Here is a 15,169-nt window from a genome sequence, read left to right as displayed (position 1 = left end):
TCCGACTGGATCTTGAATTGTGCGTCGCGAGGATCACAGCTGTCACACTCGGCGGATTAAACCCGACGTTTACAAAGGGAGGCAACCCTGCTACACCTTCTCCGCTCGAGCTAAACATGCGCATTCCTCGCCCCGTCCTGCCGCCCTCACCTCCCCCCCCCCGCTCGCCTCGCTGCTCCGAATGTGGGTCAGCTGTGCTCAGCTGATGGCGTACAGCTGCTGGATGCATTTATGAAATCAAGCTCGCCGACATAGATTCACGGTCCACGGAATAAGCGCCCGCTCGGCACCACCGTGAACACCACGCGGACCGACCTGCCGATCGATGGCCTTTGACAGTCGGGAGGTGACGAGTCTCGCAAAGATTTCCGATGTTCATACAAGCAGGTGGACATTTTCAATATTGATCCATGTCCCCTGGAAAAAAAATAATTCCTGTGCAGTTTGGAGAGAAGTACATTTTCATTTAAGGACCCGTACGATGCTGAGGAAAAAAAACAAACATTTTACCGTATTTTCCGGACTATAAGTCGCAGTTATTTTTCATAGTTTGTCCGGGGGTACGACTTATACTCTGGAACGACTTATGTGTGAAATTATTAACACATTATTACCGGTATTTCATTTCACATGTTATTTTCACACTAAACCGCCAGAGGGCGCTCTAGGCCTGTGTTGATAATTTCGACGTAGAAGAGGAAGCGCCGCATCTTCTACCTCCGGAGTTAGTTAGTTGTTTAAAAGTGACACCGAGGATGAAGATTTCATTGAGTTATTTGGAGTTACACGGATGGTTTGGTAAACTTCTTAGTTATTTATGCTATAGTTCTCTGAATAACTCTTCATATGTTATGTTAACATACCAGGTTCTCAGTTCATGTAACGTAACGTACAATTATTCAGCCTGTTGTTGCCTCTATTTTTATTTTAAATTCTCTTTCAAGATGACATGTCTGTTCTTGGTGTTGGATTTTATCAAATACATTTCCCCAAAAAATGCGACTTTGTTTTTTCCTTCTTTATCATGCATTTTATGGCTGGTGCGACTTGTACTCCGGAGCGACTTATAGTCCGGAAAATACGGTAGTTCTTCTGAACAAACCTTGTTCCCGACTGACTGACTGCTGCAATGGTACCTGGGTAATGTCCAGAAGAAGCTTCTAATGTCGATGCTTACCAGGAATATCTTTGCGATCTTCCCGAAAATCGTTCAACAGATTAAATTGCAAGTACCCAAAGCTGCTGTCGACAACGCTCGTCGTCGTGGTAACATTTCATCACAACAAACGATAGATGCTACAGAATTGTTTCTTCGTCTTCAAATCAAAAGACGTCGTTCAAGGTCAATAATCTTAAAATAAAACAAACACACAAGATAAGAATCGTACAATCGACACCAACTAATATGTCTCGTCATTTGGTTTTCATAATTTTTTATTTAATATTGTGAAAGACAAAAAAAACAACTGGTTACATTTTTTATTGTTTATTTTGAGTAGATCAGATCAGTCTAAGTACCATTTTTGAGCGCCTTACCGTTACGGTCCCGGTACTTCCTGGTTGGTTATTATTTCATGAGTGGACGAAACTGTAACTAAAAGATTCAACTGGATTTAAAACCATCAGAATTGAGATACGAGGAATCGGAATCGTTCAAACGTGAACGATACCCAAATTGGAGACAGTACTTGTTTGTACCTTTTTCTCAATGAAATGTAATATTTATAAAGACTTCGGTAACTGAAGTCGCTGAGCAAATATCGGACGGTGACATGTAGATTTTGTAGTTAATAATTCCATAGTATGACCCGTGCAATGTTTTTTTTTTTAATCGCTTGAAAAGACAGCATTAAAATTATGTTTTTAAATATATATCTTTGAGGATCTCACACAACATATAGTAAATGCAAGTATATTTGTTCATTTATTCATTTTCACCCACTGATTCCCAGTCTGTTGATGGATATATAGTTTATTTTCTTTTAAAACTGAAGTTTTAGTTTTCTCTGTAAGATACACCATCTCAGTACCTTTAGCTCCAATAAGTCAACTTTGCTAATCGTGCAATGTTGGGTTTTTTTAATCGCTTGAAAAAAACAAGATTAAAATTATGTTTTTAAATGTATATCTTTTAGGATCTCACACAACATATAGTAAAAGTATATTTATTCATTGATTCATTTTCACCCACTGATTCCCAGTCTGTTGATGGGTATATATTTTATTTTCTTTTAAAAGTGATTCTAGTTCAAGTTTTTGTTTTCTCCAATAAGTCAACCTTCCTAATCAGAAAATTTCCCCGAAGGAATCGCAAAAGATATGTCGTTCCATCTTTTGAAGTTAATGGTTAAGTGTCAACGTAGTCCTAGAGCCGTTCAAAAAGGTTCACGTCCAGTATCTCCGCCTGACACCGGGCCACCCTTTGCCCCCTTGTGCCCACCGTCATGCCCCCCCCAACACTCCACTGCTGATGCCAAATATCTCCTATCAGCTCGGGGCAAGTGCCAACACACATTGTCCCGCTGTCAGTCAGCAGGTCCGGACAGCTGCTGGGTAGAGTTTCACAGTGTTACTCAGAGTTGCAAGGACGCTTTGTTGCCAGGGAACTCGCTGTTCTCTTCTGCCTGAACGCAGCCCGTGGCGGCGAAAGTTTAGCCTTGTGCATCCAGCGAAATTTAGGGTTGAACGCCGCTGATGTGTAAATATATCCTTGTAGAGAAGAAATGATGAGGCTTTTGAGATAAAGTTCCTCTGATTCCAGGACGGTCCATAGTGGTCCCTTTCTACTTTTTGGTACCAGATAATCGTATTTGGCGTCACGTTATCGGAGACTAAACTCAAGGTTTGTCTCGTTCGACAGGCTTGAGAGGTTAGAACGGACTCGTGCCCGTGTGGCAGCTGACTCTAGCGCCCTGGCCTACTGGGACGAAAAGGATACTGATGATTGAATGAACAGCTGGACATTAAAATGTATCAAAAATATATTCATATGAAGTCTTAATCTGGTTGTGCACACGTGTTGTGTTGTCTGAATATTCAAGTGTTGCTCTAAATAGTTTATAGATAACAAGCTCAAAGACACATATTTTACTTAAGGACTCAATTCTCCAATGTAACCATGTTTCCCAGTTGGTTTTTTTAACACGGTAGCTTGAACTTGTTTGTAAATGTGTCGGTTTTCGTGGAGAACTTTGTTTATCTCTGATATTCCACGTCAATGATTTCTGCCTGCTTTTTAAAGATAACGTCCTCCTTAATGTGTGGCAAAACTTAAATGACCTTTTTTATAGTCATTTAATCGTATCAATTCGGTCCGACTTATGTACAGAGAATAGTCATGTCGTCCATTTTCCTTTAACAACGAGTTAAAAAACGAAAGATATTTGGTTTTAATAAGATTGTTTGTTCAGTCGAGATGCAAACCAATGACAACCATCAACAGAAACAAAGGGAATCCTTACGTTTAAACATGTTTTCAATTAAAGTAAAGTAGAAATGTCAACAACAACGGCAGAGGATGGAGCCTCACCTTTTTCCGCCCCCCCCCCTCCCCACACACACACACACACATCCAAGTTTGTCCACACATGTTCCCAGTTGTGTCTCCATTTGCCGAAGGGCAGCGCTGATAGAAAAACCTGATGTGTTGTTATTTCTGGGGGAGAGGGAAGTTATCTCTGGCCCCTGGAGAAGGGGCTTCAGAACATGGCGGGGGCTGCTGACTGATAAAAACCAGCTCTGATCCAGACGCCGACGCTGGAAATACCAGCAGGAGGTTTTTTTTTTCAGCAGATGTACTAGAGTTGCACTTGTCTTTGCTCTCAGCCGATGTCAGTCGTCACCGGGAAGAGCATTTCAAATCAGGATTGGGGCGGACGCCAGGACGTCCAAAATAAATCAGACAAAGTATAAGTGAAATATGGAGGTATGAAATTGAAACGGGAGGAGGAGAAAAAAAAAAAAGATTTAGTTTAGCAAGCGCAGCAGGCCAGATTTATAGGAGCGGCAATGAAGAATAATGGAAGGATGAGGCGATATATCACAAGAACATTTACACAACCACGACCGAGAACACGATCTACGGTCGAAGAGAACCAACGTTGATATGGAAGAAAGTTGGACCAGATGGAAAGTAGGAGGAAAATTGACACTAACCAGTGGTGTTTCTGCACTTACACTTAATATTTTAAGTACAAAAGTGTGTGTACACTGAGCAGTGTGCAAAAATGTAGTGCGCTGTGCACACTTGTTCAAATCGCGGACACTACTTTACAGTACACTTTAAGATAGAGCACTAATTTGCGCAGTTTTTAAATGTCAACAGTGTAGTACTGTCTCAAATCAAACTCTGCTGCTACACACTAACAGGAAATGACTCGACAGCTTCTTCTTCTACTACTTTTTAACACTGATCAACCAGTCGTTGAAACACTATCACTGACACTTGACAACACTTTTATACAATTGAAACAAGTTATTAATGTGTGTTTAATTGTGTTATTACTGTTGTTGTGTTGTTTTTGTGGTAAAATTAGTGTTTTCTCGAAACATTTACGTCAGTATCTGCTCCGAAGACGTGTCGTCAGTGACGTATCTTCAGTTTAACCCAGGGGTGGGCAATTGAAATTCTTCAAGGGGCCACATTAAATTCTGTGAGTGTTGTTAGGGACCGTCAAGCAAAAAGAAAGAAGAAAAAATACCTTAAAAAACAGGACATGCGTCATTAGGCTGTGACATTTATTAAGATAAATAAGCTGCAATTTTCTTGTATAGATGAGTTTTTTTCAAAACATTATTTATATAATACATAATTATATACACAAAAAAAATACACACAAAAAGGAAGGAGAGTGTTTTGTGAAAATGTAAATGAATAATAAATACAAAATACATTTGTTAATACTTTGACATTAGCGTCATCTACGTCACTAAGATGGAGGACGTTGAGAGTGGAAAGTGTTCATCGATCCACACTCTATTTTTTGGCCAATTAGTTGCTCATTGCGCACTACATTTTAGCACACTGTTCATCGGGTCTCCCAAAATATTAAGTGTAAATGCAGAAGTGTGTGATTTTGGGACACACCTTTACTGACGTAGATGATGCTACGTCGCTAAACGCAAGATACACGACTTTTTTTTTTTTACCACAAAACAACACAACAACAGTAATAACACAATGAAACACAACTTAATAACTTGTTTCAATTGTATAATAATAAGTGTTGTCAAGTGTCAGTGATAGTGTTTCAACGACTGGTTGATCAGTGTTAAAAGGTAGTAGAAGAAGAAGCTGTCGAGTCATTTCCTGTTAGTGTGTAGCAGCAGAGTTTGATTTGAGACAGTACTACCCTGTTGAAATATGCACACTGTCTTACAGTGTACTGTAAAGCAGTGCACTTAGAGAAGTGCGTGAGACACAGCACAGGTCGGTGTGTAACAAGATATTCAGGTCGTCGGTCTGTCGTCGCCTCGACATCGAAATAACATGATCTTGTCCCGAACACGAGTTTTTTCTTCGCCGCCGCCTCCAACGCAAACATCTCCACTTCCTGGTGTTTTTTAGGGGAGGGATCTCGAAAACATGAAAAGAAAGCGTCGGGGCCGCCTTGCCCTTTCGGCCCCTGCCCGGGCCCTCATCTATCACTCGAGGATGTGTGTTTTTCGTGGCCGAGGCACTCTAGGTGGGTGAGTGATTCGGGCCCGGTCGGGGGGTGACCATCCATCAAAATTCTGTTTTTTTTAAAGCCTCTGAGCCAGCCTTGCCGGTGAGGAACTCAAACTGTCACATCCATTCCGCCTCGCCTTGACAAATTAACTATCTGCAGGAGTCGCTAAAGAAAGCGGTTCCTTCAAAATCGCGAGCAACAAATGATTGATTTTTTAAGTCGTCGAGCGACGAATCCGAGGTTGTTTTGCTCTTGGTTCGTATCCTTGCCGTCGGTGATGAATACGAGCTCAAAATACGAGCTCAAAATGAAGGCCCGAAGTTAATAATGGAGGATCTGTAGCAATTTGTCTGCACACACTTGTCCCGAAGCGTCACATGTGAGTAATATATACGACCCGTAACGAATGAACGGCTTTGAAAAGCCAAGTCGTCACATCTGGTCTCGTTTTAACTCCAGGCTTTGGACCGGCCCGTGTGAAAGAAGAACCGCTGTGATCGGGTTTGCTTTAAAGATTGACGCTGGGTTTTAAGTCATGGGTTTAAAGCCTTTTATTCAAAGTCAACATAAAAAGAACAATAATTGCTCCAACCACAAGATGAATGTTGTTTCCACTTTTTTACTCTTTACTAAGAAGAATATTTAAAAAATATTAGTAATATTTAAAAAATATTAGTAATATTTTTGAAGGTAATTTTGAATCACACATTTCTACATCAATATTTGTTTTCTTGGTAAAAAATATTTATAAAACATTATCATCATCATTACTTGATTCATATAATTGTATAAAATCCCTTTGTTTGACATGTTTTTCTAAAGGTTGTTTATCATTGTTTAACTTTTTTATTTAGTTTTTTTGTTCAGTTTTGACTCATGAAATAAAGTTAATCTTGACAAGAGAAATTAAAATTAATCATCACATTCTTGCTTACTGTGTTAATGTTTTTTTGCTATATAAACTGTGAGAGAATTATTGAAAATATATATATATATTTATTCAATTATATTATTATATATATTATTTATTTTAAAGATGTAGAAATTGTACTTGATTCTCCTCTTGTTTAAATCACAATTGTATTTATTTTCACTGCAAAACCACCAAATAAGAATTTATTTCGGTACTTTGTGCAACATGAAATCAAATCTAAAATAAAAAAAATGAATCTTAAACATAAATAAAACGTATATATGTAAATACATTTTCATAAATTAATGTTTTATATTGAATCTTTCTATATAGAATCTAAATGTTGATCAATAAAGTACATTTTTACCTCAGTAACTTTGTTTATTCGTCCAACTGAACGCATGTGTTTCAAACTAAAACAGTGGCCGTCACACGCGTGTCAGTCAGTCACGGTAACCTTCACCAGACCCTCCTCTGCATGTGTGTTTTCACGCATGTCTGTCTGGCCTCCAGACCCCCACCACCACCACCACCACCACCACCACCCCCCCACCACGCCGTCCAATAACTGTCCACACTTGGTGTTTAAACACAAACACACCCCGCTGTCGCTGTCCTTACAGCTGTCGCTCTCGCCGGCGTGCGAACGCCCACGCCTCGCTCTCGTAGCGCCGTCTCATATTCGCATGTGAGCGTGATTGGCGAGAGAGAGAGAGAGCGAGAGAGAGAGAGAGCGAGAGAGAGAGCGAGAGAGAGAGCTCGACCGCCCTGCCCCGGCTCATTCCACGGCGCTGTTGTGACGCTCTGTCAGAGAATGGCAGGATTTCCCCGTGAGCGAGGAAGTAGAAGTCCCACTTCCTGTTTGAGTAATTACATAGTGCTGACCAAGCAGTGGCGTGTGGATGATTTTACACCATCGAGTATGTTGACGCTACAGTGTGTTCTCCCGTGAAGAATACTATCCCATATGTACACGTTATGCTGAGAATACTACAAAAAAAATACTGATCCATTCCGTGCAGCAACCATCGGGTTTATTTTGTAAGTATTTCTGCAGCCCATTGTGAGTTTGTGTGTGTAATTGTGTAGCTGCTGGAGTCTGGTCTCTGTGAATACTTGATTCAGTTAACATCAAGCCAGGGTCAAAGGTCGCAGGAGAGAGATTTGCTTTGTTCTACTGAGGGATACGATCTCAGATGCATGTTCCTGCTACACCTTTGAGAGGTGTGTGTGTGTGTGTTTGATACAGCTTTCTATGGTTGTCTTTAAATCATCAATTGTCGTATTGATTTGATCAGAGGAAAGTAACATCACCTACTCACGTGTAGAAGTTCTGTTTTATACTATTAGTATGATCTTATTTCATTATTTTATTCTGTAATGTCACCACAAAGATATCCTGTGCTTTACAATAACTGTCGATACGAACGTTTGTGATTCTGAAGTGTTATACCTCGATTAACCAGTAACATAGTATAAACAACTATATGTTGCGTAACCTTGTTTAAATACAAATTAAATACCTCTGGCCCTTTTATTACTTTATTATTATACAGCCTCTTAACATAAAAAACACAACTTTTAGGCTTAAATTTAATGATGGACTTCTTCCTTTAGATCAAGTTGATTCATAAAAACCTTATATTAGTGCGTCCCGATTAAGCAGTGTGTAAAAATGTAGTGCACTGTGCACACTGAATTGGTGCACTCAAACGGCCAGAAAATTGAGTGTGGATCGATGGACACTTTCCACCCTCAACGTCCTCCATCTTAGTGACGTAGATGAAGCTAAACTGAAGCTAAACTGAAGCTAAACTGAAGCTAAACTGAAGCTAAACTGAAGCTAAACTGAAGCTACGTCACTGACGACACGTCTTCAGAACAGATACTGACGTAAATGTCTCCAGAAAACACTCATTTTACCACAAAAACAACACAACAACGGTAATAACACAATGAAACACAACTTAATAACTTGTTTCAATTGTAGAAAAGTGTTGTCAAGTGTCAGTGATAGTGTTTCAACGACTGGTTGATCAGTGTTAAAAAGTAGTAGAAGAAGAGGCTGTCGAGTCATTTCCTGTTAGTGTGCAGCAGCAGAGTTTGATTTGAGACAGTACTACACTGTCCAAATTTGAGTACTGGGCAAGTAAGTGTACTGTCTAACAGTATACTGTAAAGCAGTGCACGATTTGAGACACATCATTTTTTTTCTTGAAGTCCATTTACAGTGAGCACAAATAAGTGCTACCATCAGTTCTAGGACTAGTTTACTTTTCCATATAGATCGATGCATCAGTACAGGAGACTCCAGTCATACCGGTGAGATGCAAAAAACCTGTTTTCCTTCAGAAACAGACATTGATGTTAAAGCCCTTCACCAAAAATCCACAGCAACTTCTCCAGAAGGTCGAAGCAACAACTGAGGCGCCCCCTATAGACGCATCAAATCCTCCTCCATGATATTCAAACTCAAGTAAAATAAGCTCAGACGACGTAAAACCTCTGGGCAAGTTGGACGTTTTAAGTTGTGTGTCAGTGTTTAGTAAAAAAAAAACGACTGTTGGAGGATGTGGGACTCTCAACCGTGATGTGGTGCGTATGAGACATGGCAGAACACTTCCTGTCTCGACTCTTAAATCTCACGCCGACCACTGTTGAGGAGCTCTTGAAAAGTAGACCCCGGTAAATCTGTAGACACTCTGCTTATTTACACTGCACTCGTGCTTATACTCCACCATGAAATATTGGACTCTTTCCCCCCGAGATGGTTTTTCGAAAAAAACCCCGCGGCCGCTCCGCCGGACCATCCCTCGTCATTATTTTTAAGCAGACTTCAAAAGGCGGGTCGTAATGTATGAGCCCGTGAGCGTCTGGTATCTTTCTCTCGCACACACACACACTCACACACACCAAGACAAATGGACCTCTATACGGGCCTTCATGTATCTCACACATGGCCGGCACATGTGTGTGCGGGTCCAAGTAATCCAATAGAAGTCGGGGGGGGGGGGGGGTAAACACAATGGTCCGTGACTGAGTGGGATTCAACGAGACCCCGTCTCAGACCAGTGCACCTTCCTTCCTTCTCCGCCGCTGACCAGAGTCCGGGCCGACAGTAGCCGCTAATGTGGTTAGCTTCCCCCCTAATGACGCTGAAATCTCATTAATATGCCCCACAGCTGGGCCGCGGAACCAGTGGGGACGAGGGTTAATCGAATCTCTGAGGACTAACCCTGGGCTGAACCTCAAGAGCGGCTGGGGAGACCGGGGCCGAGACTGACCGGAGTCCAAAGGCGTCTTAATAGCCACCGGGCTTCAGTGTGTGTGTGTGTGTGTGTGTGCGCTTTGAAGTGTTGATGTTGGCCAGACCGTCTTATGTCGGCATTAAAGCCGACGCGACTCCATCATCGCTGGAAGACGTTCCCGTGTCCTCGTGCACGAGGGGTCGGCTGAACGTGCACGGCTTCTGACCCTGAGTGCACTCGTAGCTCCTTGATGTATGCAAAGTGAACGACATTACCGACTTGATTCGATCACCGTGGCGTACCCGGGGATCGACGTGGACGTCGCTATCAAAAGCTGCTATCGATTCAAGTTACGGGAAATACTGCGGCTTGTTAATAGACTGTCTTTAAAGAAAAAAAAAATCTGTTTTACGAAGGGTCGGATTTGGAAGACGCTTGTTTTAGCTTTGTTAGCATGTTGTGGTTTAGCATGTTGCGTTTCAATATGACAGATGTTTACTCGTCAAAGAAGGAGATAGTTTTCGGGATTCACGCACTTCTCTGCGGTTTTAGGCTTCGGGTTTTTTTTGCCGAACACTTAACATCCAGTGAAACTAGGTCAGGCAATTTTAATGTGTTCTGGAGTTGATTCCAGGACCAGAGGGGCAGGATGGCATTTGTTACTGGGCCACACAGAGAGAATACAAAATGGTTAATATCATTTATTTTCTATTGATTATTTCTGTCTGAAAGAAGTTTTGTCTGAAATACAAGACTGTATTTTCTCTGAAGCAACATTAGCCTGTGACTCATGACACGCCTAGAAGCTAGTTTCAGTCGAGTTTACTCTAAAAATTAACCCGTAAACAAGTGGAATTTGTTTTGTTATATGAAGGTCGGTCCGAGAATATAATAACCACATCAAACCGGTCTACTTGTGGACCGACGCTGGGGCTGCTTTAGATATAAACGTATATGTTCTAATAAGGAGTTTCAAATGTTGACCTTGAAGACGCACTAAGTCCCTCATCATGACCATGTTTTCAACTCATAACTTTATAAAGTTGCTCTGAAATCTGGGCGAACGAGAGGTTACGAGAGTCCATTATGACGTAACAATGGCTTCACTCCTCCTCCAGCCAGCTCTAATCATGCCCTGCTTTGTTTACACAACGAGTCCCTTGGAGGCAGAGACTTCCTGTGCGGTGACAAACCTAGATGTTTGACCAATCGCAGCAGAGTGGGTGTGGTTATGGTCAACAAGATTGTATCTCCAGAAAGATGAGCAAAACATACGGACGCTGCTTTATATTTACTAGTATTAGAAACATATTTTTTAATGTTACACTCTCTCATAGTAGTACTGCAACGGGTAAATGTCTTCATGAAGAAAGTTAGACTCCAGATAAATACTTCATCCCAGACTAACTTCTCCTGAACCGACTCTCCTCGTTGAACCCGGCATGACGTCAAGAGTTCTTCTGAGTTTGTGTCCTCCACGGTTCGCGTACGAAGTCTCGTCCCTCCACACAATGGCGGGTGTTGATGGGATGCCTGGACGCTGGACGGCGTTGAATAATGACCACTAGTGAAGGGATAAGTAGCTCCGTCGGCCCCAGCTCAGCCTCTCCGTCCACAGGCCGGCCATTGTTGCGGCGACTTGACACGACTCCAGAAGCTCGCCATTGTCCTCGATTACAAGCCGCCCTCGCACACTCTCGTCCTTGTGTCCCAGATTTCCATGAACCTCTCCCATTATTCTAATGACGCCGGTTCAACTCTACAGCCCGGGTCCACACGGGGGTTGGTTCTGAGGTGGAGGAGCGACTGGTCTCTGATGCTGCCGGTGGTCACAGTCGAGCGTAAAACCGTCAGCTTCGAGCTAACGAGGAAGAATGCGGCGTTGCATAAGTGGCGCTCTATTTAATTTTAATTTGTGCAAGAGGAGCGCGATGACCGCATTGGCCGGGCGGAACCGGTGCACTCGGCCCGGAATGGCGAGAGCTGCAGATCAAAGGAGAAACGGGTCCATTAGCACGACTGCTGACCCCTGGAGAAAAAAAAAAGAAGGGAGATAAGATAAACTCAAGTCGTCTTGTGATGAAGAAATAATGGAGAAAGTTTGTCTTTCACGCAGAATTATCCGAACGCTTCACTCGTCCGTGATCCTGACGGATAAAAGGACGAGAAGAGGATGTTGCTGCAGCGACACATTTAGTTAAAGTCGTTCGTGCGGGAGGGTTTTTAACTCGTCTTTTTTAGTTTTAAACAACAATTATGACAAAATGTTAACGTTCAGAGACGCACGTGAACGCCGGTCATGTGACGGTAACACTGCTGAAGATTTTATGACGAATAATAAAACGACTAAACGCGGTTTAGACAATAAAAACTCCTCTTCTACTTCATGGGTCAAATGATCATGTTTGAAACTGTAAACTATAAAGTTCCTTATCAAAAATATACTTATTTTTAACTAATGTTAATACACCAAATGTGATGTTTCTCATATCGTAATAAAATAAGTTGTGAAATATAAAAGCGAGTGACGATTATATCTAGTAGGAAATGTGATGAATTGACCACTTAAAGCTTTAATAATGTAACTTTTCTGTGATTTGTCATTTGAAAAATCTGCTCCAGAGACGACAGATTTGAAAGAAAATAAGGAGAAAATTATGGTATAATTACTATATTTCCTTATTTTGCAAATCAAAAACACTATGCAAAAGTGTTGAAAAAATATATAATAATATATGGGGATATTTTTATTCCTGATACTGTATTGATATAAAAAAAAAAACTTTGATATAACATTTAATTTTAAATCAAACTTATTTTATGTTTTATATTTGAATAGTGTGTGTATAAAATACAATCATTTGATGTTTTATTTTACAATTAACACTCAATTCATTTGTGTGCTGCAATTAAAACCTCCGGCCACTAGTTGGCGACACTCGTAATTTCCTCTGTGTCAAAGTAACAAAAAAAACGTTAAAATGTCAGCGATGAGTGAAAAATAAAAACAAACACCAGAGTCAAGCAGCTTTTAAAGCTGATGTTTGGACTCATTTAGTCTTTAAAACAAAGTTTAAAGTTAAATTAAACACTGAAGATACTGGATATTACATGTTAAGTACAGATTGTTGTGTTAATGCAGTTCATTGTTGATATAAGTTTACATTTGTTGTTCATATTTTGAGAAACACTTTCCATCAATCACTTTCACATTCGATCAGAGAAAGTATTTGTACATTTATTTGTTGTAAAAGCCAGAAAAAGTGTAGTTTCTTTAAAGGAAACAATACATCATTGTACAGTATGTATCGTGATACGTATCATATCGCCAGATTCTTGACAATACACAGCCCTACTATGCAACCTTTTATTGTGAAAGTGTAAAGCTACATGTGTCACCAAATACACATGATTTGTAATCGACATTGACAGAGAAAACTTTATTTACACCATGTCTGCTACGACCTGCCTCCACATGAAGACTTCTTCCTGATGTATATTTAAAATCTCTACGCTCTATAGCGAAGCAACAAGGTTTCATCGCTTGATGGATCTACTGACTCCTTTAAGAAACATCTTAAGACGTTTCTATTTGTTCAGGCTTTTCCTTGAATTTCTTGAACTCCTGTGTTGTTCTCAGTATTATCTTGATCTTTAAAGTATGTACTTTTTTGAGTATTGTTTTGATTGTTTAAGCGCTTTGTGACCCTGGTCTCAAAAAGCGCTATATAAATAAATATGACTTACTTACTTACATGTCGGCGTCAGTTTCCTCTGCTTGAGCTCCACTGTTTACCGTGTACACGCCACGACGTTACCTCGACACAAAACCCGTGCGACCCGACCTCCTCCACCGGGTCGCCCCGACAGTGTTTTGCACACAAACATCAACCGAACGACTCGCCGACGGGTCGTCCTCGCCCGCCTCGCCCCGGCGAATCCACGGCTTGTATCGCGACGTTCTTATAATAATAATAATAATAATAATAATCATCTCTATTTATATAGCGCCTTTCTAGACCAGGGTGACAAAGCGCTTTGACAGCCATTCACACATACTGATGGGAGTAGGCTGCACCACATGGCGCCGAATCTGCCATCAGGAGCAATCAGGGTAAAGTGTCTTGCTCAGGGACACAACGACACAAGCTTGTCTGGAGCTGGGATTGAACCTGCAACCTTTTGGACTACAGGCAACCACTCTACCATCTGAGCTATGACGCCCCATAATCGGCGTGACCCGGAGAAAACCTCTCTCTCAAACGACGACTTTCGAATGATCTTTTTTTTTTTCTCCACCTCATTAGCCACCGCCGTGACGTGTTGTCGTCGTCGGAGGAGCCGAGGCTCGGTGATTAACCGGCGTGTTGTTCTTCAGTCGCGAGCACATTTACAGTAAAGCCTTTAATGTTTCCAGCACGCCGTACTTGAAAGAGCGCATAATCTAACAAAGACTCGCAGCGCCACTGCGGGCCATGTATCAGAGCCGAAGAACTTTCTTTGAACCCGCGACGCATCTCCTTCGCTGCTACACACTCGCGTCTACACACCAGTTCTGCTGCGAGTGGGAACATTCTGGGTTCATCGGCGCTTTGATGTGGAGCCGGGACGTTATTATTTCCCCCGCTTTGGTAGAAGAGCTACCGGCGCTTGTTCCCACACGTGGAGAAGGACGAGTCTTGTTTCCCGAGTCAGCCGAGTCGCTCACAGGTGGATCTGACGCTTCTTCGCCGTCCCAGTATTCCCAGGATCGATCCTGTTCATCCTGCTGGTGCATAAATCATTCATTCGTTTGACAGTTTGACGCCAACAACTGCACTGGAAACACAAAGACAAATCACAGAATCACAATGTTGTTGTTGTTGGTGTGTGTGTCTGTGTAGTGAGGGAGTGTGTTTCAGCGATAAAGTGTTGTTTGTGTTGGAAGTTGGAATGGTGTGTGCGATTGAATTTGTGTTTGTTTTTGGTGTGTGTCTTTTTGTCTTTTTTTCAGGTGGTTTGTGCGTGTGGTGTTTCTGTGTGTTTGGGTGGTGGTAGTGTGTTTGTGTCTGTCTGTAATGTGTGTGTGTGGTGTTTCTTTGTGCGTTTGGGTGGTCTGTGTGTGTGACGTGTATCTGTCTGTGGTGTTTCTGTGTGTGTTTTGGTGGTCTCTGTGTAGTGTGGTGTTTCTGTGTCTGTGCATTGGGGTGGTGTGTCTTTGTGTAGTGTTGTGTTTCTTTGTGTGTGTGCATAGGGCTGGTCCGTCTGTATTTAATGTGGTGTTTCTTTGTGTGTTTGGGTGGTCTTGTCTGTGTGTAGTGTGATGTTTATGTGTTACTGTGTGTAGTGTGGTGTTTCTG

General features: G+C 41.7%; 1 protein-coding gene across 3 annotated transcripts in view; it reads left to right on the top strand.

The window, feature by feature from the left end:
• The window catches only part of raraa (retinoic acid receptor, alpha a), a 161,540-nt gene that overhangs the window by 124,894 nt on the left and 21,477 nt on the right, over positions 1-15,169 (top strand). The gene's annotated exons all lie outside the window — the stretch shown is intronic.

The sequence above is a fragment of the Callionymus lyra genome, chromosome 2 (assembly GCF_982586985.1).
Source record: "Callionymus lyra chromosome 2, fCalLyr1.hap1.1, whole genome shotgun sequence".
NCBI classification, from domain to species: Eukaryota; Metazoa; Chordata; class Actinopteri; order Syngnathiformes; family Callionymidae; genus Callionymus; species Callionymus lyra.
Note: the sequence above shows the minus strand (reverse complement) of the source record. Positions and strands in the feature narration are given on the sequence as shown.